Below are 26,766 nucleotides of genomic sequence, written 5' to 3'. Positions count from 1 at the left end.
CTAAATGATTTTTGCGTAACGTTTTGCGCCGCACGATTTACGAACGCCAGGGTACATGTATACTAGCCAGTAGGTGAGGCAATAGCGTCAAATAAACAAATTAACGCTATTAAAGGACGCGCAAAACAAGCCCCAAATCGCACGCCCGCTGCGTGCAGAGATGTGTACTTTTATATTTGCATAACATAACACAGCCGCATACACGGCGCGTGGCCCCGAATTTTACATACGATCATCACTGAGTCTCTTGGTTATCTTCTAGTGCAGGGGTCGCCGCTAACAATCTGAACGCCGACACGCGAGTTTTGTCCTCAAATAGAGTTAACAACGAGATAAGAACAGAGAATTGATCGCTTCCAGTTGAATTGTCCCCCATCTTCACACTTCGCCGGATTATTGTCAAATATTATTGGCAATTCACTGAATTTTTTTCTCTTTGCATTGAAAGCCCCCCTCGGCCTCCCACACGATTTGCCGTCCAGCCTTCCGCCGTGTCGGCTGCATGCAACAGCACCCTACACTTCAAAACGTTGCTGACCCTTATTCTAGCCTATTAAGTGCGAACTGGGAATATATGATGCAAGAGCGTAATTAAGTAAAGTGATAGCAAACAAAGAAAGCGAGCGGCCTCTCAGTTCGCCCGACCACTTTGTTTGACGGCCACTAATTTCGGAATCGCAAAACAGATTTCACGCTTCTAACACTCGCTGCACTTTGTCACCGAGACACGCAACAAAACAGCAAGCTAACGCTGCACCATAAATTCGTAACGGCGACGCAAACAAGCACTGTTTAATGAAAGTGCACGCATAGTGCGCAGGTACAGTCGCGTGCGATTTGAAGGTAATCGTGCGAGCTTCGACCGATAAAGACGATAACGCCCCCGCGCGGCATTTTTCGGAGCGACTGGGACCTAGTTTGTGCATTCTCCTCTCCCTCAGTGGCTGTTCCTTCAAGCAGTGAGCACTCCCGCGGCTAGTAAACCACCCTTTCCGCTGTGTGGTGATCTTGTGTGGTTGCAATCGCGTGTGCGTTTTTTTCTAGGTTATCGTGAGCAACGATAGCACCCATTGTTCTAAATGTCCAGTATTTACCGAGAATGCGTTTCTACGCACATTTTCGAGAACTGCTGTAAATTACGACAAGTGGGATGTCGTCGCTGCGTGCGATAAAAAAGAGGGAGAGGTTATTGGTTTTGCTGCTGGAGTGATGGCTGCTTGAATAAACAGCGATCGAGGGAGAGAAGAATGCGTAAACCAGGAACCAGGCAGTGTAAAACAAGCCGCGTGGGGGCGTTATCGTCATGGTAGGTCGACGCTCGTGCGATTACCTTCAAATCGCACGCGACTGTACGCATAAAGCGCTGGACACATGTACGACTGGTACACGCGATTCGCATGCGACTGATCGTTACGATTGATCGTTAGGACCCGTTTTGGCGTCGATCGCTGGTCGGAGGAGGCTCACGACGTGCGTCTGGCAAGCCAGATGCAGTCGTGCCATCGTTGCAATCGTCGTGAGGCCACAGCCAATGAGAGCCCGCTGAGCCCCAACACCCCGCAACCGGCGTGCGTTGCTCTGGTCGGCTCGGGTGTTGGAAACTCTAGGCTTAGCATCCTGGCGGATATTTGATTGCCGCTATCTGTGTAACTGCGAATGACAATCCGTAACACAACTTTTCACCACACTATCATCCCTTTTCTCGCATAAGCTACTTCTTTTTAGCGATCAGATTGATTCAGAAGAGCAGCGACAAGCGCGGTTGCTACCGTGGTCTGCGCCGGTTCGAGCCGCTGAGTGTGCCGAGCTGGCAGGCGCGACCGGCGTGTGCGCGGACTGTTTCCGAAGGCAGAAAACACTTCGCGATTGCCTGCTTTATCAATTTCTTGCGAACAAACGCGCGGAATCTACAAATTCAGCTCAGCGATCGTCGTAGTTGAACATCTGCGTAGCCTGTTTCGATGTTTCCGCGCAGGTATTGCCATCTCTCGACCGGTCGGCGCACCGTCCGCCGCGCTTGCATCGCGGCAGATATCTGATCGCCGCTTTTAAAATAAGCCCTGATAACAATCCCAAGCACAATTTTTCACCACACTAACACCTACTTTTTCGCATGTGGAACGTTTTAGCGATCAGATTGATTCAGAAGAGCAGCGACAAGCGCGGTTGCTACCGTGGTCTGCGCCGGTTCGAGCCGCTGAGTGTGCCGAGGTGCCGACCTGGCAGGCGCGACCGGCGTGTGCGCGGACTGTTTCCGAAGGCAGAAAACACTTCGCGATTGCCTGCTTTATCAATTTCTTGCGAACAAACGCGCGGAATCTGCAAATTCAGCTCAGCGATCGTCGTAGTTGAACATCTGCGTAGCCTGTTTCGATGCTTCCGCGCAGGTATTGCCATCTCTCGACCGGTCGGCGCACCGCCCGCCGCGCGCCGCGGGGGCCCAGGGCTCGCAAGCTTGGACGTTCCCTGTCTTCCCTATAGGCGGCGTAAAAATCGACGCCCCACGTGACCAACCTTGACCAACCTAAAGCGCTGTTTTCGACCATCAAGCCCACCAGACGGCGCAGGCAAAATGTTACTTTTGGTATAGAATACAAAACATTCATTCTGTGACTCAAAGAGCCCACACAGTTCGCTTACAATGTGTTATTTAAAAATACTATTAACAAGTTCCGCATCAAACATCCGTTGAGCAAAAATGTACGCAACTTTTTACGAACAGCCGACTGGTGCACCACCTTGTTTCTGAATTCGCAACCACAAAGCCGCCAATTCAAATTGAAACCGCTGCAACGGCCGACCGTTTCAATGTGCGCGGAGCACCGGTTTCGTGACTGTTATTGCTGTTATGTGCTTTTGCGTCCATCAGTTGTTGAGAGGACTGGCAAAACACGAGAATTGAGTGCTTGTGGAATGACAAATGTGGGAAATTCCGCATCGGAAGGCAGCTGTCGAGGCCAGAATATTCGATTCTTCAAACAGAAGGTGAGTGTTATGCACTCCGCTAGAAAGACGGTGCAAAGGAAACCGTTGTCGCCGTCAATACTTCATTTGTGCCCTTCGTTCGAAATCTTAGTGCAAGTGAACGAGTTGTTATGGCAAAAAAAAAAAATGTTGTCACGAAAGCGACGTACAATTGCAGCGATCGAAATGAAATGATGTCCTGGCCTCTGTAAACTTGCGGATGTCAATAAACGATTTGTTCTCACTTGCTGCTCACTGTGGTCTGTGCCAGTCGAGGCCATCTGGTCACCTGGCGTAACATCACTTCACTAGCGCGGCGCAAGTAAACACGCGACCAGCGTGCCAGCCAGGAGCCAGCAGGAGCAGCCACGGCCGGACTCGACGCCCCTTTCGCGCGCGGGAGGAGGAGAGTCGAGTCCGGCCGTGGAGCAGCGAGCCGGCGGCCGCCGTGCGAGGGCAGCCATGTTATTAAGGAGCTCAAGCGGCCTGTGCAAAAAGCATCTGCCATGTTTACAAAGCCGTGTTTACAGCGCCATCAAGCGGGCGTACTGGGTAGTTCACGACGCCGCCACTACGCTTTTTCTGGCACTACAGGCAAAGCTAGACCTTTGCTTCTCTAAAATCCTCCCTGTTCTGTGGGGGGCCGGTCAGCGTATACGCTTGCATCGCGGCAGATATCTGATCGCCGCTTTTAAAATAAGCCCTGATAACAATCCCAAGCACAATTTTTCACCACACTAACACCTACTGTCTCGCATGTGGAACTTCATTTTAACGACCAGATTGATTCAGAAGAGCAGCGACAAGCGGTTGCTACCGTGGTCTGCGCCGGTTCGAACCGCTGAGTGTCCGAGCTGGCAGGCGCGGCCGGCGTGTGCGCGAACTGTTTCCGAAGGCAGGAAACGCTTCACGATTGCCTGCTTTATCCATTTTTTGCGATTAAACGCGCGGAATCTACAAATTCAGCTCAGCGATAGTCGTAGTTGACCATGGAGCAAAAACGGTGGGCGGAGCGACGCCGACGACGCATCGCATGCACGCATCGGGTCATGTGTCTCAAATTCACGCGTACGACTAGTCGTGGTGACAGTCGTGACGATCAGTCGCATGCGAATCGCGTGTACAAATCCGGACTCGCCGGACTCGCTGGCTTTTAAAGCACGATCATAGCCGATTGCGTCACTCTTCTTTTTCGTGATTGGACTTGCTCAAAACAAACGGGGACAAGGAAGGAACGACAAGGACGAGCGCACTCTAACAACTGGTTTATTTTCTTGGAAGAAAGACATATATACCCCACAGTCCTGCGTACAACATCTCAGTAAAAGCTTTACAGCGCACACACATCACATAAGTAGATCGGCGTCTACAAAAAAGGCGAGAGCAGCGTCAATTCCGTATCTAACAAGGCCACGGAAGGGTGGCTGATGCACTTGTCTTTGTGCTGTGAGATTAAAAACGCTTCCACAATCTCTCTTGAATTTTGTTTAGGATGCAAAAACAACACCGAAGTTTCCTCTAAGATAGGTGCACAATCACTTCTTTTACATTTTTTACAATGCGTGGCCAAGTGTGCGTAAGGCCTTCCTTTTAAACTTAAAGCATGTTATCTTAATCTTATATTCAGGCACCTTCCGGTTTGTCCAACATACACGTGCCCACCTAGCAAGGGTTTCCTATAAACCACATTTTTTACACATTCAACAAATCGAAGATTGTGTTTGACATTGCATACATGGTTGTATTTGTCTTTTCCTTCATATTTCTGTTTTACCCTTGAACACACACTTCCTATTTTGTTTTTTGCCGAGAAAACCACTTTCACATCATAGTTCTCTGCCACCTTTTTTAGACGGTGCGAAAGGCCATGTACATACGGAATAACGGTCACTTTGGATCATTGTGCGCATTTTTCAGGTCTAACTTCCTGTACGTGTTTCAGCTTTCTGAGTAGCCTCTCACACGAAGCCTGCAACACATGTAAAGGATAGCCGGCTTCTCGCAAACGTGACACCTGTAGTCCAAAGGCCTCATTTACCGAGTGAAAGCACGATTTAAACAAAGCGGACCTGAAGCACGCTACCACTAAGCCATTCCTAACAAGCCTAGAATGATCAGATGAAAAGCTTAGAAAAGGCTTTCCGGTCCTTGGCGAATATACCCAGCACACATGACCTGGTTCAGACTTCAACAGTACATCAAGAAACTTCAACTTATTGTCCACAGGAACTTCCGTAGTGAATTTTAGCCCATTTCCTCTTAAAACGAAGGCGTCAAGTACCTTTTCCTTCAAGGCAACGATGTCTAATTCGGAACCCAAAACTAAGTAATCGTCTACAAATTTAAACACCTTAGACACAACACCATCTAAATCTCTGCACAACTCTATCTACACGACTAAGAAAAATTGTGCTAAGAACGGGAGCAACCTTCGAACCTATACAAACTCCTGTTGTTTGCAGGAACGTCTTATCACCAAACCCGACGTGAGTGTTGTTAATGTAGAAATGCAGCAACTCCAAAAAAGATTCTACCGTCATTCCACAAGTGTTTCGGAACGCCACCTCGTCGTTGTCCTCCGTGATAAATTCACTAACGCACCGCATGAGAGGTTCGTGTGGCAGAGAATAGTAGAGATCTTGGACGTCGATGCTAATACCGCAGTTACAATTGACGCTTTCAGACGACAAATACTCAACAAGGGCATCCGAATTAGCCAATTCATAAGGATCATTTACAGTCAGGGTGTTCAACATTTTTTGTAAAAACCCTGCGACAATCACTTGCCCGGAAACAATCACCCCGCTCGGAAACGATGGGCCTAAACGGAATTCCCTCTTTATGTGTTTTTGCGCTGAAAAATACCTCCAGCTTCATCCCTTTCGCATTCCTAGCATCTGCCCAAGAAAATAAACCAGTTGTTAGAGTGCGCTCGTCCTTGCCGTTCCTTCCTCGTCCCCGTTTGTTTTGCGCAAGTCCAATCATGAATCGTTTCCAACGAGGCCGGCTTGCTGTGATGCTTCTTTTTCGATCGGCTGTTGTTGAAAAGGTATTGTCACCGAGACTATTAGTTTAAACTATAAGTTTCGCTTCAAATTTAACTCTATACGACCATCAATAGGTGAACCTGCGAGTGGCAGAGCACCGTCACCGTCCCGGCACTTTCGTCGGTCTTGCAAACGTATTTAGCGCTGCAAAGCTTTTTTTCCTTATGCCAAGTTGATCGCTGTAAGAAATCGGACGCGTCGGGGATGGGCTGGTGACCATGTCACAAAACGATCGGGAGCATCGAGCTCATTTTGCTTCTGTCAACACGGGATCCTATAGGACCCGCGCAGCTTTGTACTACCCGGAAGTACGGCTCGGAAGCCGCTTACGCAGCGCCCCCTGGGCAGCGCAGGAGGCCTATTTGCTTGCCCCCAGTAGCCACTGGTGCAACAGTAGAGCGAGAGAACGCCCTGAAAGATTAGCCACGCCCTAGTCGCGCATTCTTGGAGCGCGCTGCCCTGTACCGGTTACGTCACCTCTATAATCAGCAAATAGTATGAATCGCATTTTAAAAGCATTGTAATCCCTCCTCAAAATATTATCATGAGCTTGTCATTATGACCTCAGCTCCGCCTTACCAGAGTTTCGCTGAAACTTGGGCCTTCCGGAAGAGCACCACACGTTGTTTTGCTCGAGCTTATCAGCTAGTACCATCGGCTTTGGAGGCGCTAGGAAAGGGTGAAAGCTCCAGGCGTTATAGCCTTCGCAAACCTATTTAGGGCGCCTTTCATTCAACAAGCGAAGTGCTCACATTCATGTTCAATGCCCACTGTCGCATGCTCGGTAGTCGCATATAGTGACGCAGGCATGAAAAAGGACACTTGAGAGCTGGGAATACTGATTTTAAAAGGGCTAAACTCGGGTACAAGTTAAGAAGAGCAAAAGGTCATGCATCTTATCACTCTGCCGAAGCGACGGTCCCGGATGGCAGCGCGGGAGCGCGTTTTGAAAGGTCATTGCGCTTAAGGCGCGATATCACCTGCTTTTTCTCATGTATTTTGTCGTATAGCTGTAACAAATTATAAGCATATTGCCTGAAAAATGACTGAAACGACCCGCGTCATGCTCAAAATGCTAGAAGTAAGGCGGGCTTTGCGCCACGTGGAGACAATCACGTAAGCCTGACGCAATTTATTTACGACGCTACAGGAACCCAAACATAATAAACGTAAGAGAAACTACTTTTACAGCAAAGCTTTTTACCTCTACCCCCCAAGGGCTCTTTCGCGACCGCTGGTGTCAACAGAAAATTCCCGCGAACAAATAAAAGAATTTATTGGCACCGCCAAGAATCGAACCTGGAACCAATAGAGTAACAAAGCCAAAGCCCGTTGTGTTACCGATTTAGCTACGATCCCACGCTGACACGGGAAAGACAAGTGGTGCTCTCACCAAGCATATCTACGGGTTAAACCCCTGCATTCTCACTGAATGCCACGCGATAGCGATTGAAGGAAGCTCACACCAACCCATGGCATCTCTCTTCAAGTACGCCAATGTGCTAAAGCCTGTGACTTCCAGTGTTCACGTAAAAAATGTCAGCTCCTTGTCGTCCTCCCTCGCGCCAAACGACACCTCAAAGAACACATTCAATACTCCTTGATGGCCAGGTCATCACTCCAAGCCCCAGCATCAAGATCCTGGGCCTACATCTTCAGGCCAACACCAAGAGTGAAGTATCCTTGCAGCGCCTCAAACACAGCATCAATAAAATCATACTCATAATCAGGCGAATTGCCAACAAGAAGCGAGGCCTCAAGGAATCCGATACCTTTCGTTTAGTTCAAGCTTTTGTCCCCTCGAGGATCACTTACGTCAACCCCCTGTCTTCTTCTCGGCAAGGAGGACACAAAGATGCTTTATATAACGATTAGAAAGGCGGTAGAGCAAGCGATTGGTCTGCCCATGAGTGCGTCTACAGATAGACTGCTTAGCACGGGGCTCTACAACACGGTGGAAGAGCTGATAGAGGGCCATCTTTCTATCCAGAAGCTCCGAATGAGCAGAACTGTGGCGGGTCGCCGCATCCTTCCCCAGATTGGCTGGGCAGCACAGGATGTCACTCCAAATGATGTAGTCCTTGACTTTTGGCGACAAGAAATAAACACGCTCCCTTTGCTCAGAAATATGAACCCCTCACACGACGAGGGTCACCGACAAGCACGGGCTCAAGCGCTGAACACCACCCTCGGTGGGGATCATGCAGTCATCTACATAGATGCCTCCCAACATCGTCGGCAGCAGTACGCCATCATCGTGGCTACCTCCAGAACCAACCTCCTTGCTTGTGCCCCACTCAGCATCGAAGACATGATGGCAGCAGAAGAGGCCGCCATCCCCTCGGCTCTCACTCAAAGAGGGGTTAGTAAGGTAGCCACCGATCCCCAACAAGCCTACCGGAATTACCAGTCGGGTTTGGTGTCCCAACCTGCACTGCGTGGGCTAAAAACCACTCCCCAAATGGTTCCATTCAGCTCATCTGGACACCCGGTCAAGCTTCCATGGAGGGCAACGAATACGCCCACCAAGCCTGCACTTTTACCCCCCGTGCTATGGAGCTGCACGAGCACAGGCACCCTCTTGTCACATTCAGGGACATAACCCCGCATTATCGCCTTCTGAGACAGACCCTACCTTCGCCTTACCCTGACCTTTCCATAGAACAAAAAACTACTCTACGGCTCATACAATCCGGCTCTTTCCCACACCCGACGGGTCTTCACTTAATGCACCAGAATCGCTGCGACGCTGAATGTAAATTTTGCTCAGAAGTAGCAACACTCTGCCACATAATCGGGATGTGCGACTTTAGACCTCAGCACCCTCCTCTCTTTCCATCAACTACCAAACAAGAGCAATGGGAGTTGCTGCTGTCCAGCCCCTTTCTGCCCACCCTGCTTCAGCTGGTGGATACAGCACAGGCGGCGTGGACTGAATATAGGCTACAGTGAAGAAGGAACCACTCCCCTGGGCCGCCCTCTCGGCCGTTCAGAAATCTGAATAAAAGTATTTCCTTATTCTCCTCCGCCTCCTCCTTTGCCTGCTCCGTCTCTGCCGCCGATCTCGTCACCTCCGTCTGCGACGGCAGAAACGGAAAAAAAAGACCGTCTAACACCGGGTTTGAGCTATCTTTGCCTCCTTCGTCTCTGCCGCCGATCTCGTTGCCTCCGTCTGCGACGGCAGAGACGGAAAAGTGAGACCGTCTAACACCGGGTTTGAGCTTTAATTAAAAAACAAAGTTTCCCCTCATGTGCTACACTAATGCAATTCAACCAACCACAGTTCATACATCATGCATTAATTTCATACATCATGCATTAATTTCACCTTACCAAGAATATCTCTTTGAAGTAATAGGTGTGGTTAAGTGCATTTTACTTCTCTCTGATTTTACTGTTTGTAAAGCGACGTGAGTGAATTTAAGTGATGTCGCATGGGTAATCGTTATGGGTGCCGTTTACAGCTTTGCTTTCCAACCACATTCAGGGGGTGCATGGACGCTTTTTTTATCAATGAATTAATACGCTATTACATAAGGACTGTTAGGTACACTTGCAGCAATTTTTTCATTTACAATGGTATTATCTGAACTGAACAATCAATACGTCCCAACTGTTCCAAAATACATTTCCACACACTTGAAGAGCAGTTTTCAAAGTTTTTTAGCCTGCGAAGAGATTGTTAATGGCAAAGTGTGTTTTAAAGCCACTCGGCAGTGTGAATTTTAAGGCGTTAGGAAAATCAGTGCCACAGTCATGTTTTGCCATTGGCTTTTCAAATGGGAGGGACCTGCTAACAAAGGGCTGTTGAATGCCCAACCTTTGCGGTGAAAATAGTTGAGCGTAAGTATGCTTCCAGAAATAAGGATGCGACTGCCCATGTCTGAAGAAATTTGCTTGGAGAGTACGCGGAACGTAGTCTAAGGATCACGGGCAAAATTGTGTAAACAAAGCGAACTACCACCATCTCCAGATTTCTAATTCGAAATTGTGCCTCTCGCCACTGAGAATAAGAGTCCCATTCTTCTGGTCTAGTGGTTATTTTCCGGGAGTTGGTTGAACTAGAGGACTATAGGTTGAACACTATAGAATTCTGGACAGTCGATGCTTCCTGGTAACGTGAATAACGTTCTCAAACTTCACCGGAAGGCGAAACTTCAGGCTACATTGTGTTCATATAGGCGCACATATTGAAAATACGCCTTGAAAATAGGCATTTATAGCCATTCAGGGAGAAAAGCCAGAATAGGCATAATGCGCACTATAAAAACATCACAAAAGAACTTCATAATATTTAATTCATGCTTGTATAACAAAATGGCGTGATAGGAGCTCAAACAACTGGCTAGTGATTTAGTGGCATTATCAATCAAAGGCTTAGAAATAAGCAATATATATATTTTGGTAACTTAGGTTGCCCCCAGCAAATTATTTTTGTTGAACTACTTCCATCTGCGCAACGAAACGGCGTGGTTCGGCTCTCTAGGCATCCTGACCTCCCCCTCAGACTTTCGGAGGAGCGTCTCGCGGCGCCTCGGCAAACCGCACTCCCTCTCGCAATTCCACGACGCTCTTTCCCTTCGTTTTATTTCAGTCTTCGGTCTTCTTATTGTTCGCTCGGTATGCACCGCCCTCAAACCAAAGTAGCGGCCGCCAAAGTGCTGCGCACAAAAACAACACGTGTGTCGGGCGGTCTAGTGGATGAAAAGCTTACATTTCTTTCGAGGTCCGTTCCAAGGCTCCTTCCGCCTTGGAATCAGTCTCCTGTCGCCTGCAACATATTTAGGGAAATCAATCAACGAATAATATGTGCCGCGCGAAATAACGAAGAGGTGGGGAAAACTTGGCACGGCATTGTGAGAACACACGCGAAACAGCGCAACACACGGCGCACATGCAACAAAACAGGGAAATAATGATATTGGGCAGTGCATGCGTCGGTACTCACTCAATTTTTCACTGAATTTTTTTATTCCTCGCTGCCCGAGCGAACTAGGCTGCATTGTTGAATTTTGTGCTTTTCATCAGCGCAATTTTTACAGCTTTCCTCGTTTTGTCATTTAGCGGTAAGTCGTCTGAGATCGAACACAGTCCACTCCTTGCGGCTGAATAACGAAGCTTTCTGGAGTGGATGCCACTTTTTGTGTGGCCGGCTCATATCCGTGTCATTCACGCTGCGCGCGGTGAGAGGCGCTCGCATGACCACAATAAAAAACTAAAAAGACCGCAGTAGGCGTTCTTGTAGTATACTTTTTCTTGCCAGGTTTTCTCAAGATAAACAAAAAATAATAGAACATTCATTGGTGGATTTTTAGTAGTGCGCGAACCTCTCCCTCGTGAGCTTTCGGCTTGCCCCGATGCACACGGCGCGCTGTGGCTTTACGTGTCCGCAACAAGGTGTTTATGGCACCCTCATAGCACACAGGGCCAGCTGAGCGTCGAGTCCACTTTTGTTCAGTTCGGAAGCGGCATTAGTTAGCTGGCTGTCGCGTCTCTCGCTGTTCTCCAGTACAGGCATTTAGTAGTTTTCTCTCCCATTCTGTTCTCTTTTTCGTCACTGCACTCGTAGCGCAGTACAATTTACAACCTCTACAAACGTTGACGGGCGCATCGGGATGTGGGATCTTTTGCAGTACCGGCGCTCCTAGCGGCCGCCACGGCCGCTAGGAGCGCCGGTGGGAGTACAGGAGCTAAGAGTACAGGAAAGATCTCACTCTCAAAAATGTTGTGCACGAAATATCCTCAACGCTGAATCTTTCGCAAGCAAAGAATGGACTCGGGCAACGCAGGACAGTAGCGGATGGAGGTCAGTGGGAGAGGTCTTAGTCCTGCAATGGACTTGAAGGAGCTGTTGGTGATGCTTGAGTCTTTATACCGCCTTTGGAGCAATCAGAGAAACCACTCTCGGGAGCAGCTGGGAAATCAAAATTCGGACGGCCACCGTATCAAAGACCGACGCCCCGCCGCCCGGGAAAGAAACACGACTGGACGCCATGCTCGACATGTCAACGATCCAGAGACTCCACATAAAAACTCTCCTTTACCAAAAACATTCGTCAACACCCACACAAGGACAGACGATATGGCACGATCAAGTTCATTCGAGGAAAGTTTCAAAATCATGGGAACTCAGTATACGTCCACTCCGGGATCTGCGAAAGTACGAGGCAAAAATTATTTTAGTGGACTACTCTGGCAATCCTTGTGACTGGACCAGGCTTTCACAGACAAAAAACGACGAAGGGGAAGTTGGAGACAACCTCTTGGAATTCCCATTAGGGGAAATATCGAATAAAAGCAAATATTGTTACGGACTGTGAAAGGACATTGTTTGCTTATTTATTTACTATGCCTTACAGGCCCATTGAAGAGGATTGAGTAAGGGGGGATTATATATCTGTAGCAGTAAACAGAGTGGGAAAAAAGAAAAAAAAAGAAACAAATAAACAATATCAAGTTTGCCTAATCACCTCACAAACGGTAAAGAATCTCGTCTTACACCTGCCTAATAATCAATTATTACAAGCACACAGGGTTTCTCATTGTTTAAAGCAACAAAAAACACTCAAATACAACGAAAAAATACATCCATAAACAACAACAATGTTATTCCGACAATTGATCATTATACAATTGCTAAGAGAAATGCCAATGAAGATTTTTTGAAAAGCTATTATGACTAGTATGGATTCAATTCGGTCAGGGAGATCATTCCAGTGCATGATTGAAGGTCAACATTCGACAAAGGACGTTACAAGTGGTAAATATAATTACACTCCAACAAACAGTACAGAAAATGTAGACCCGACGTTTCGAAGCCGGCTCGGCTCCTTCATCAGGGCTGACAGGGCCCACCTGTCACAATGAAAGAAATTGGAGAGCGCGGTTGGTTTTCCTGCAGCGATCATAGAGATTTCCGAGCTTACCCCCTCACGTGAACGTGTTATATTTCGCTCAGGTATCCTTGGCAGGGCAATCTAAACGTCGCGAACGTTCACTTGAACTGCTCAAGGAGTGCTGCAGGGTCTTCATCATGTTATATTGTTGTAGTTGTAGGGTTTAACGCGCCGACGCAGCGCAGGCGACGAGGAGCGCCGTAGTAGAGGACTTGTGATTAATTTTGACCTGCTTGCGATCTTTAACGTGCACCGAAATCTCGTACACACGGGTGTTTTTGCTTTTCGCCTCCATCAGAAAAGCGGCCGCCGCGGCCGGGATTCGAACCCGCGTCCTCGTGCGCAGCAGCAGAACGTTTTAGCCACTGAGCCACCGCGGCGGGTTTCTTCATATTAGAGTGTTGGTCAGTAGTAAATTTCAGCAACTGTGTGTCACATGACAGGCCCTTTTTAAAATCGTGACAAATAAAGTGGTTAGATACGAGCTGATTATATACATTCAACGCAATAATGTACTCTAGAAATTTACAGAAGATGCATGTCAGGGAAATCGGCGGTAATTTTCTGGTGCGTGTTTGTTATTCGCTTTGGAAACAGGCGATTGACGATTTTCTATTCTCGAGGCAACTGAGCTGATGACAATGATATACTGAAGATGTGAAACACAGAACCAGAATGTGAATAGAGATAATCACGGTGTTCTTTAATATATTCGAGTAGATGTTGTCGACACCAGGTGAGGTGAATACTTTGAGACATTTGACCTGTGAAGCGATGCCTTCAGGAGTAATATTAATGGTTTTTATATCTCTGTAATCAGGTTCCGCCACCATCGGTATGACGGAGTGATATTAAGGGGTGAATACCGATCAGAAGAAAAGATTGAATCCATGCGTATAAGCACGGTCTTCAACAGGAATACCGTTGTCACCCCGCAATGCTATGTAAATATCAGAGCGATAATTTGAAACTGTTCTCCAAATTTTTCTGGGCTCGTTTTTTAACAGAGAAGGTAAATCCTCAGAAAAGTATTTTGATTTGGCACTGTGTGCTGCAGAACTGAATTTTTTTTTCAGACAGTACCGATACTTGGCCGACCAAGACGCACTAGAATCAGCTTTACCACTCGTATACAATCGTTTATTTTTCGTTCGCAAATTTCTCAGTTGTCTGTTGAACAACAGGTTAGATTTATTAGTTTTACAGTAGTTCTAGTGGTGTTTTGTTTACAAAAAACTTCAGTCTGATTTGTAAACACTGCGGGATTACTAGCGGGAATTGTAGTCTGGAGTCTCTAGACTATGTTTCGTCTGCTCGCGCTGCGTTTACGAGACTTTATTCAGCAGAAGAAAAAAAATTCGAAAAGAGTGGGGCACCGGTCCGATGTGTGCCCCATACCAGACACCAAGGTATGCAAAAACTATGGCAGTAAAAACCCACCAGAAAACCATCCGTGCGAGCCAAAATGCGCTCTGTGTGGACGGGATCACCCCACCGGCGACAAAAAATGCCCACAACGATTCCGTATACCCTACTTGATTAAAAAACGAGAGTGGGAGAAGAAGCAACGGCAAGAGGAAAACGACAAGGGAAAACATTGCGGCCGACGTGGGGACACGTCATCCATACTGAAGCACGGCGAGAAGCGGGACAAGGAAGGCGACAGGCGTGGTCGTTCGAGCTAATTCCCGCGTCTCCCTCTTCGCGAGCACCAGAGCAGGAAGGACTCAAGCCGCGCAGCTGGAGCCCGAGACGATTCCACCGGGAGACAAGCCCCAGCGCCGCGGGCAGCCAGGACTCGGGGCACCAATCAAGGTCCACGTCTCGAAGCGGCAAGTTTTCGCCGAGTGGAAACCAGCAGAGCAAGGTGAGCTGGGCTAGCGCGGTCTCCCACAGCGCAGCTCCGCGGACCAACGCGGAAGGCGGCGGTAGCAAAGCTAGCTCGGCAGAGGTAGAACAATCAGAAATCACCAAAATCAAAAAGATGCTAGAGATAGTTCTTAGAGAAAATAAGGCACTTAAAGCGGAAATTGCGAAACTCAAAGACGCAAACTGTAATCGAGTGGCCGCGCCGCAGAATCCAGGCGCATCCCATCGTATCCTCGCGGCAGCGGGTAACATCCAGGATCAATCTCGAAAACCTCTGGTGGAAAAAGAGCAAATCCCCCTATTAGAAACTTCGTCTAGTGACGAGATGGAGGAGTCGACACCTGAGTTGCCTGAGTCCCCCCCCTTCGAAGCGCAGGGCGACTAACAAAGAACAAGGCCTCTCGAGAAACCCCGAGGTATACGGGGCAAGTGAATGTGCAAATCAAGAAATGATTAATCAATTGGGGGAAAGACTGAGCGGGACACTCAGCGAAAAATTCGAAGCCATGCTGGAAAAATTCGCCGAGAGCATTGGCGCCAAAATCGATGCCCTGAACACGCGGGTGACATTACTAGAAACCGCCACCCCGCGCCTTAGCGTGGGAGGAGGAGGGGGCGCGGGCCCAATAAAACCTGCCAAACCCTACTCCAGACCTACTTCGGTGGAAAGTCGTAGGCCCACTCTCGAAAACGCTCAGCTAAGGAACTATGGCGCGGAATAAGATAAACAAGCTTGTCGTTTGGCAGTGGAACTGTCGAGGCTTCCAGCGCAAAAGGGGTAACCTAGAAAAATATGTTAAAACCAAAAATCGAGATGATACGCCGGACGTCATCTGTCTCCAGGAGAAAGGTGGCCCAGCAAAATTATCAGGCTATAAGTCCTATTGTGAGCTCGAGAATGACGCCCCGGATGATGAACCAAAAAAGAAATCGATTGTGGCGACCCTCGTCAAGCGTAAGTTGCAGGCCATACGTCACGACATTGATGACGGCACAGCGTCCGCGGATCACGTACTCTTAGAAATAATACCAGAGAGGAAACACAAGGTGGGCAGTATCTTCATACTTAATGTATAAGCTCCCCTCGTAAAAACCACAGATTTGCCAAGCTGTTCCGCCAAACTCTAGAAATTGCCAAAGGAAACACATTGGTAATTGTAGGAGACTTCAATGCCCATCATCCTGAGTGGCGATACAAGAGGGAAACGATCAAGGGAAGGAAACTATGGCTTGACGCGCAGCAGGAGGGCCTTACCCTGGTGACAGACCCCACGCACCCTACCCGGACAGGCAACAATGTAAGTGGAGACACATCACCAGACCTCACGTTTACGAAAAACACACGAACAGAAGTCACGTGGCTAAATACACAAGAAAACTTGGGCAGCGACCACTTCATAATTGCGACCATATTCGAGGCGGGGCTCGCGAAATACAAAGGGGGGAGACGACTCAAAATTATAGACTGGGATACTTCCCGTCAGATTAGAACAGCTGAAGTTGACTCAAGCGACAACGCCAGCACCCAACAGAAAGAGATTGAAGATATCGAGGAATGGGCAGCACAGCTACGTAGTAGCGTAGACCAAGCGACTAAAGACATACCGGAAGAGGCAAACCTCAGCCAGGCCGATTCTAGGCTACTGCATATGTGGGAGGCCAAGCAAAGCCTACAAAGGCGACTACAAAGACAAAAGTTAAATCGTAATTTACGCAGACGTCTGGCAGCCCTGAACCGGGAGATTGATGACTATGCAAACCAGCTTTTACAGCAAAATTGGTACAGTACATGCGACAGCATGAAACCCCAGATTGTCCTCGCAAAAACTTGGAGCATTCTCCGCTTCCTAATTGACCCGGAAATAGCAAAACCACTCAAAAGAATAACCTCAGCATTTTAATGCACCGATTCGAAGGGTCGGACGATGACCTATTAGAGGCACTTCGTGATAGATATATAGGGACGAACCCCAAAGAGCAGCTTTACACGGGCAAGGAGAATGACCTCATGGACCGTCCAATCCCGGTGGCGGAAGTACGAGGTGCCATTCAGGACCTCCGGACAAGATCTTCTCCGGGCCCAGACGGAATAACGAACAAGATGCTGCGCAACCTGGACGACGGCTCTGTCGAGGCCTTGACCCAGTACATGAACGTGTGCTGGGACCGAGGTCAAATCCCGGGGCAGTGTAAAACAGCCAAGGTTGTGGTGATCCAGAAGCCCGGTAAAAAGTTGCAGATAGAGAACCTAAGACCAATATCCCTTACGTCATGCGTAGGTAAACTAATGGAACACGTGATATTGAAAAGACTCTTTCCGGAAACGATGATAGGTTTTCGCCCAAAATTGTCGACGCAAGACGTCATGCTCAGGCTTAAGCACAATATCATTGACGGGGAGAACTGTTCCCCTTTAGATACTAGGGCAGCTCTGGGGCTTGACCTAACCAAAGCATTCGACAACGTAAAGCACTCTGCTATCTTAGAAAACTTGGACACACTAGGAATAGGCCACAAGACGTATGAGTATGTCAGGAACATTCTTACGGATCGAACGGCTACACTTGCCGTAGGGGGGCTGCAATCGGCCAAGTTTGAGCTCGGAAGCAGAGGTACTCCTCAGGGGTCTGTCCTCTCGCCCTTCCTTTTTAACGTGGCCATGATGGGCCTTCCAGTAATCCTAAACAACATAGAGGGACTACATCACAGCTTATACGCCGATGATGTGACGCTCTGGGCGGCTGGGGGTAGCGACGGGCATGTGCAGGACACTCTACAACGGGCGATCGAGGCTGTAGAGGGGTACGTAAAACCGAGAGGCTTGAGTTGCTCCCCACAAAAATCGGAGCTGCTAATATACCGTCCGACCAGCAGAGGGCGAAAAACCGACTCGACCGCTCCAAACATTCACCTTTTTGCAGGTGGTACGCAGCGTATCCCGACAGTTCAGACTATCAGGGTTCTGGGCCTCAGAATTCAAGCCAATGGCCACAACATAGAAACCATACGGGCGCTGGAAAAAAGCGTCCATCAAACAATTCGGCTCATCTCACGCATCGCAAACAGGCACCACGGTATGAAAGAGCATAACCTATTGAGATTGGTACAGGCTTTTGTTTTAAGTAGGATCATATACGTTACCCCTTACCTGAACCTGAAGCTGGATGAGGAGAATAAAATAAATGCTATGATAAGGAGCGCGCACAAACAAGCCCTGTGTATACCTGTGACTGCATTGAACGAACGCTTTGAAGCGCTGGGCCTCCATAACACGCTCAGTGAGCTCATAGAAGCCCAACTAACCGCTCAAAAGGAACGGCTTTTTAAAACTCAGACAGGGAGACAAATACTAGATTCTCTTAGCATAAACCACAGAGGTGCGCAAGGCACAAGAGCCGAAATACCAGCGGAGATAGGGACCCACATACATATCCCGCCACTCCCTAAGAACATGCATCCGGTACATAACCAGGAGCGCCGACAGGCCAGAGCCAGGGCTCTGCACAAAATATACGCACAATCCGAGGACGTGATGTACGTGGACGCCGCGGAATATACCAGCCGTGACTCTATGGCCTTAGCGGTAGTGAATCGACAGGGCGATTGCATCACCTCCGGCTCGGTCCGAACGACGGACCCGGAGGTTGGAGAGGAGGTGGCCATTGCCCTGGCAATGGTCGCGTCCTCCAAGACCAAAGTTATAGTAAGCGACTCCAAATCAGCCATTCTAAACTACGCGAGGGGATCCATCTCATCTGAGGCGTTCCGAATTCTAAAATCCGGCTTGACGATGGAGCGAGGGGGCAAAATACAACTGATATGGGCGCCGGCCCACTCTGGCCTGGCCGGGAATGAGTGTGCGCACGACGCGGCTCGAGGTTTCATTGACCGAGGCGATGTCGAAACTTCTTACACAGACGCTCACTCGATACGACGGTCAGGCAGGGACAGGCTAGTGTGCTACAGAGATATAGTTGACCACTATAGACTAGAAAGGGCACAATACCTAGCCCCAGACAAGACACTGAGCAAATGGCAATCAGTAGCGTGGCGACGGCTGCAGACAGATTGTTTCCCCAATTTAGTGGCTTACAGCCGATGTTACCCAGGGCTCTACTCAGATAAATGCAAGGCGTGCGGTGACAGGGCTGACCTACATCACATGGTATGGTCTTGTCCTCTCCGGAGAAATGACCCGCAAAGCAGTAAGGCAGGACAGCCTGCACTCAACATAAGTTCGAAGGAGCAGTGGGAGACCGCGCTACTCAGCTCCGACCCGGGTGTCCAGACCCGGCTCGTCCAGATGGCCACGACCGCCGCCAGGGACCAAGGAATCCTGACCGACGGTTAAGCGACAAATCTGGGCAAATAAAAAGTTGTTCACTCACTCAATCGAAAATGTTACCCTCCTCTGTGCATCCACCTTACTGATTTCCTATAACGTTTCGTGTGCCGTCAAAACGAGACGGCTTCGCTTGACTGCGCTACTGCACGGCTCGCCGACCCTCCCATAAAATCCGTTGGCCCAGCGTTTAGTCGCCCGGCTGCCGGCGGGTCGGCGAATTCGTCCGCTCAGTTGAAACGAAGCCACTACACATTTGTGCCTTGAAGAATGTGCCTTTACTTTGTTACTTTGTAGACTGCATCAAGCTCTAAGCTTAAGTCGCACCCACGACCAACTATACTTGGTCGCACCACACAAGCGGACATGCGACGCTTGGCTGACTGGGACGCTAGTAGAAAATTGTCCGGCCAAAACAAGGCGGGAGAACAGTAAGCGAGATCAATATAGGTACTAAAGAACAAAAATCAACTTAAACTTTTATGGTACAGCGTAAAATCAGGGTGCGAGAAGCGCGTATTGCTCTGGGTAAACTAGCACAGCGGTCAGCATCACTACCACACATATGCGAACGCCTTTCCGCCTAAGGAATGCAGTCGCTAGAGTTGAGATGTTTGTGGAAATTTGAGGGACGCTTACTGCACGAGTGCTATTTAAAAAGAGTCATCTAAGATGCTTCGAATGCTAAAACAAAATAAAAATGTAAACTGGCTATACACTATATACTTTAAATTTCCGCCCCGAAATCGTTGGCATTGATACCCGCCGCGGTGGCTCAGTGGCTAAGGCGTTGTGCTGATGAGCGCGAGGACGGGGGGTTCGATTTCCGGCCGCGGCGACCGCGTTTCTGATGGAGGCGAAAAGCGGAAACGCCCGTGAGTACGAGATTTCGGCGCACGTTAAATATCCACAGGTGGTCAAAATTTACCTGGAGCCCTCCACTACGGAGCGCCTTATCGCCTGCGTTGCGTCGGCGCGTTAAACCCTGCAATAATCGTTGGCATTTGGCCGAGTGCACGGTCTGATGCACGAGGTTCGTTGATTTGCAATGCGCCAGTTGGAATCCCATATAGCCTATGATTTTTTCAAGTTGATTCATGCGTTCTTGGGCAATGTTTTCTATGCTGAATTGACCATTGTGGCAGTGTATCGTTCATTGCTACACGAGCAAGTTGTTCGCACAAAACGTGCAGACTGACACTGACACGCTGACGAGTTCTCGTTGGCGTGGTGTTGCCATCGCGCCAACTGCTTGCAGGCACAGTCCTGAATCAGGCGACCCTTGGCCTGGTGCGAACAAGCCTCTTACGATAGAGGCACGAGCCAGGCAAGCTCCAAAGGTGGAGAGAAAGCACATCGCATTTGAGGAAAGCACATCGCATTTGAGAAAATATAAAGCATTCAACTAAAAGTATACGTGAAATGACATAAAACACAATGAAGATGACGGGTGTAAAGGGATAGGGAGCCAACATCCCTGGTAAGTAATCAGGTGTAAAACTTCACGTCGCTAAGAAACCGAACAGTACGTTTGTGGGTAATCATGCGGTCGTCTCCTAAAAAGTACGATGGGTGTAGTGGAATGTGCTGTCTGTACAGTTGCGCGAAGTGTTTCGGCCATGTTGTTTCTAGTGCCTTGCATTGTATGAGGATGTAGATTGCGAATAGGCCCTCTCCACACCAGCTGCACATGGGTCTTGGAGATCCAGTGAGCAGGTGCGAGTGCGTTGCATGTGTGTCCCCTATCCGTAATCTAGCCAAGGCGGCTTCTGTGTATTTATTGCGTGCGTCGGTGGAGTATGGTCCCAAGTGTGGTTTTATCACGTGTTACTTGTGGTCTGTCTGTTCACTGCAATGTGTTTACCATGTTTTGCGCAGTTGTTGTGCGACCTGTGGCTTTATGTCGGTGTAGGGTAATGTTGTTATGTCTACTGTATTCAAGAGTGCAGCTGTAGCAGTCATTTGATCTGCCGCCACATTTCCCGAGATCCCTCACCTGGTCCCTCACCAGCGAAGAACCACATCGAGTTTTTAGGCATAAACAGACATAATGGCACTGAAGACAAGATTGAGTACCTGGTTTTTGGAAGACATTGGAGACGACAATACACGCAGAACACTTATGGAATCTGTATAGATAATGGATTGCGGACTGTGACTTGGTTGATTGATTGTAGGGTTTAACGGGCCGGCGCAACGCAGGTGATGAGGCGTGCCGTAGTGGAGGAAATTTTGACCACCTGGGGATCTTTAACGTGCGCCGAAATTCGTACACACGGGCGTTTTGGCTTGTCGCCGCCACCAGAAAAGCGGCCACCGCGGCCGGGAAACGAACCCGCGACCTCGTGCTCAGCAGCGCAACGCCTTAGCCACTGAGCTACCGCGGCGGGTGACTGTGACTTCGAAACATATGATTAACAAAAAGAAATATACCACAGGCTTCTGCCGTAAAGATACTAGCATTACTATTCACAGTTTTGACGACATTGAAGCTGGTCCATGCGCAACGGAGGACACAGAGGTGGCAGTTTTGGAGGTGTCCGTATAAAATTCGGAACACTGGTATTTATGCTGCAGATACCAGAAGTGCTGTATAATTACACATCTAGGCGCTTGGTTTTTCTCCATATGTCTAAACGATGTGTCACATGATGCAGGGCGGAGATTCCATGGTGCAATAAAATCTGTTACAGAGGTGTTGGTGGTATCATAAAAGGAAATAGCAAGCTCTGACGCTTCCTCTCTAACTCTGTAAGGAAAGGGCACAGGGAACGATGGACGATTTACCAGGAGTTACGATTTGGATGTATCGTAAAAATATGACTTAAAAGGATGGCCAGGCATTGATGAGATTTTAAAAGTATAGAGGAGGTCTCTGTGTGCTCGCTCACGTTGCAGGTACCAATTTTTACACTCCACATAGAGGCTTCCGATCGGGCTGGTGCGCAAGGCGCCACACGCCAGGCGAAGCTCCAGATGTAGCACTGGGTCCAGCATTTTGAGGGATGTTTTACTTGCTGACCCATAGACAACACTACGATAGTCCAATCACGAACCTACTAAGCTAGTAAAAACAGGCAAAATTAGTCGTTTGTCAGCACCATGCGAAGTGTATGAGAGGAATTTTAAGATAGCCATTGCCTTTAAGCATTTCTGTTTAAGTTGTTTGATATGTGGTATGAATGTGAGTTTTCTGTCAAAGGCTACACCTAAGAACTTGTGTTCATTTTTGACTAGAATTGAGACGGCATTGAGTTTGATGTCTGGATCCGGCCGAGTGCCATGCCTGTTGGAAAACAACACACAAGTACACTTTCCTGGATCAACTTTAAAACCGTTTCTATCACCCAGTCAGCTAGCTTGTTAACACGAAGCTGGACTTGGCGCTCGCAGATAGACAGGTTACAATACTTAAAGGATAGTTGTACGTCGTCGACATAAATTGAACATAAAAGTGGTGGTGGCAATGCCTTTCTGAGTGAATTCATTTTCACAATAAACCGAGTGCAACTCAAAACGGCACCTTACGGCACGCCATTTTTCTTCGCGTGAACCCTGGAGAGTGCACTTCCAGCTCATACACGGCATGTTCTTTCAGACATGCAATTGGTAAGTGTGTTTATCATGCTACCTGACATACCAAAGGACTTCAGGTCGCCGAGGATGCCGTACCAGCAAGCGTTATCGCACGCGTTTTCCAGATCAAAGAATACCGTCATACAACAGTGCTTGTGCAGGAAGGCATCTTTTATATAAGACTAATGCAACGAGTTGATCGTTGGTAGATCGCCGAGCCCTAAAGCTTGCCTGGAAGCTTTCAGAAGACCGGTGTACTCTAAAAAGTACACGAGTCTCTTGTTTATCATCTTCTCGAGGAGCTTGCACAGGCAGCTTGTGAGGCCGATGGGTCGATAACTGGCAGTCGAGGTTGGGTCCCTGATCTCCTTAAAAAAAAAACTCACTACTATGGCCTCCCTCCAAGGCTTTGTAATGTGCCTCGAAAGCCATATTTTGTTGTATAGGTATAGAAGTGTTTCAAGGGTGTCGGAGGGTACGTGTTTTATCATGGTGTATGTAATCTTGCTGAACCTGGAGCTGAAGGCTTACATGTGGTCAGAACAGCCTTCAGCTTATGAATTGAAAAAGGAGAATTGTAGAAAGTGTGCGACTTATTGCTATCATGCAGGGACTTCTTTTCGGAAGATAATTTCTGTTTCTTGATTGTGTAGTGTGAAGATCTCGAACGCGTTGGAAGTGTTGTGCAAGTGTGTCAGCCAGGTCATCGAGTGTTTCCTGTTGTGCTAACAAGGGGCAGGCTGTGTGTCTGTTGTCCTTTGGGCTTACGTGTATGTGTCTAGACTGTGTGTCCGCGTATGAGTTTATGAATGTGAGGAAGGCGCGTTAACCCTCTCTTGTTGCCTCACGGCGCACTCGCATCGCGAGTGCTTTTGCCCGCTTGAAAGATACAATGTTATGGGACGTGGGGTACCGGCGAAGGACACCCCACGCCTCGTTCTGGGCTTCTCGTGCTCTCCTGCAGTCCTCGTTCTACCAGGGCCTCTTTGGATTGCGAGGGGCACCGGAGGTCTGGGGAATGGATTTTGTGGAAGGAGTTCGGCGGCTTCGTCTACGTTTAAGTGTGCTATGGTTGTATGCTGTAGTTTAGATGTATCTGTGAATGTACTCCAGTTTGCTTTTGCTACGTTAAATTTGCTATGAAAAGATGACTGGTCGGTTCTTTACCTATACAGTCAAACCCGGTTATAGTGAACTGTAATATGCACCACGATTAGTTCAATATATCAAATAGTTCGATATAGCCGAACCCGTCTATAACGAATTTTTACTGCAAATAGTATATGTCTAACCGCCCCAGTTTCATTCCGGTGTCCTCGATTTATTTGGCAACGCTCCGGGGCTCCTCCTAAAAACCACTGACACCTCTTTCACAACTATTTTCCCCTCGCCTCCACCGATGACCCTTTGAAAAGTTGCGCAGTCGTCAGCTAACCTCAGTTAGCGCTTATCAGATGATTGCGAAAAATAAACAGAAGCATGGATGGGCGTAAAAAATGTACTGACGGTTACTACGCTCCCTAATATAAAATATGTGCACAGCGCGCGCTGCAGTTTTCTCGGTGACGGCGCATTTCTGCTGCGCCGCAGGAAGTGTTCGCCTGATCAGCGAACGCAGGGTGGCGTATGCTACTCAGCCGCTACCTCGCACTGCGCCGCCGCCGGCAGCCAGCATGTTGCAAATCGTGTTTGAACCTCCCGCGCAAATGTCACGTGGTTCGGCTTAGCCCCGCACAAGGGAGCAGCGAGCATTTGTTTCATATCGTGTTTGAACCTACAGCGCAAACATCACGTGGTTTCTAATAGCGGGAATGAAACAGCGCCAGGGAATGTGTCAGAGGGAGGGAGCTCACGCATGTGACGTGTGAGGGAAAGGCAGTGAGAGAGATGACGTCATAGCCACACGTGTCGTACTCCACCTCACCCATCGCTAGACGCTCCTCTCCGTTTTCCTTCTTTCGTCGTTGCTGCGTTCGCGCACTCGGTTACGCGGACACAGACAGACGCCGCTCCCGCGAAGCCCCGGTAACGGCTGCCAAAGGGCTGCCCCTAAAACGACCGAAACCCTCCGTCGCCGTTTCCGCTCAAATTGTACTTCGCCAAGTAGCTGCAAATCCCTCCCAGTAGAAGAGAAACTTCCCCAGTTGGAACGCCGGCTTGAGCCCATATTTCTCTTCGAGCTCGGAAGGCCCTGCGAGGGACATTTTCGCCGGTGTCTCACACCTAAGTATGCGCCATCACCAATTGCCACTTTATGCGTGCACGGTTTTCGGGTAGAAAAAGGGGGCGTGGACGGAGAGCTAGGCTTCATGCCGCAAACGATGAAGTGCTGGTTGGGCTGGTGGGAGATTTAGATGTCGAAATTACATGGCGCAATGCGGTTAGTCGGCTGTCCTCCTTAATTGAAAGGTTCGGGTGCGGGTTGTGTTTACAGACATCTTACACACATAGTAAGATGCATACGAGGGGAAAGGAAAATGGGTAGCCACATGCTTGTACTGGAGCTCAAAGGATTCCCAGTTTTAAATATTTATGGGACTGATGCATGCCGTTCGTTTGGAGGAAGAAGAGCAAGAATTGAAGCGTTGGCCCGAACACAAACACGAATGGGCGCGAAAACAACGGTAAGCTGCTGGCGCCGCCGTTCACGCCTGAAGTTCAGCTCCTCGAGTAGCGGCGAATCCCTCCCGGATGAACAGCAACTTGCCCGCGTAGAACGCCGACGTGTGCCAATATCCCTTCTTCAGGGGGCTTTCAGGGGATATTTTCGACCGCGCCTGTCACTTCTAAGTACGCGCACATTACCGGTTGCCGGTTTATGCGTGCGGAGGTTGGTAGTGGAGAATAGTGGGAGAAAGGAGAAGGGTGTGCACGCGAAGCTATAGGTTTCATGCCCGTACTGATGGATGGCATGTCCATTGTGCTGGTGGGAGGTTTAAACGCGGACGTAAATGCCCAAGAGGACCTGTCCGGAGTCCTTAGTGGTAGAGTGGATTGAATTTTTGTGTTAGGGTAAGTTGCGATTACCGACGCAAATCCCCTATCGTGATCTATGAACGTAACAAAATGCCATGTCACGCAGTTTGGTTGGCTGAGACGTGAAATGGCGTCATTCTTTAAAGTTATTACGACAGTTGCGGCAACAGTCTGCACCCGGCCCTACAGAAACGCTAAGATGCTTACGACGCGGGAGGGACTCACACAGCTCCATGTTTATTTGCAAGAACAAAGCTTGGATCCTTCAGAGGTTCATTCAGCTACTTGGCTAGTAAGTATGCTCCATCGCAAATTACGATAAACGTGTTTTGTTTCGTGCACTCCGTGTACTGCGTCCAGCTTTGCAGGTCATCCTTCTTCACTGAGTGAAAGGGTACTAATTTTTTTGTTACGAGTTCGCAATACAGAATTCTGGGTGAATTCTCTGCGTGGGAGAGTTCACGCAGAGTTCACGCAGAGTTCACGCAGAGTTCTGGGTGAATTCTGTTCCCACGCAGACAAAAAAGCGTAAATTATGCCATCATACTTCGGTGCGGCACCCTAAAAGGGGGCCAATCTTTTAATTTAGAAAATTTAGATACCATGTGACATGTAAGAGAAGCAGGGGACGGGGGTACTTTCTTCTGCGGCCTCACCCTGATAGCTGGAGAGGTCCTTGAGCTCCCTACCTGGCAAACAGACAGGGAGCCCATCCGCCGAAGTTTTACCTGGGCTCCTACGGCCACCGTTCGTGGTTTCTAACTCTCCACCTACAAACACATCGTCACGGTAGGTCACAACTTTTGCTTGGGGGCTCGGGGTACGTGGTGTCGCCAATACCAGCCCCAAGATTAATCAAGGCGCCCCGTGCTGGGTGAATTCTGTTCTACCAGTTTTCTCTGTTTACGCTGTAATAAGGATTATCTGTAGAACTTCGGCCAAATTTCCATTTTTTTGGAGATGGAGGCTGTTACACAGTTCCCCACTTTTCGCTATTTTTTCTATTTTTTTATTTTTGGATTTTTTCAAAATTTTATTCGACCAAATACATTAATTTACGCTTTTAAAACGCTTACAGTAGAACTTCCACTCAATC

At 48.6% G+C, this 26,766-nt stretch overlaps 1 protein-coding gene across 1 annotated transcript in view; it reads right to left on the bottom strand.

The window, feature by feature from the left end:
- The window catches only part of LOC144176927 (innexin shaking-B-like), a 139,928-nt gene that overhangs the window by 35,252 nt on the left and 77,910 nt on the right, over positions 1 to 26,766 (bottom strand). The window contains exon 2 of the mRNA XM_077705241.1: positions 10,726 to 10,782. The gene's annotated coding sequence lies outside the window, so the exon portion shown is untranslated. The remainder of the gene's footprint in view (positions 1 to 10,725; positions 10,783 to 26,766) is intronic.

Source organism: Haemaphysalis longicornis, unplaced genomic scaffold (assembly GCF_048455015.1).
Source record: "Haemaphysalis longicornis isolate Haplotype H1 unplaced genomic scaffold, Haemaphysalis longicornis Haplotype H1 scaffold_1, whole genome shotgun sequence".
In the NCBI taxonomy this organism is placed as follows: Eukaryota; Metazoa; Arthropoda; class Arachnida; order Ixodida; family Ixodidae; genus Haemaphysalis; species Haemaphysalis longicornis.
Note: the sequence above shows the minus strand (reverse complement) of the source record. Positions and strands in the feature narration are given on the sequence as shown.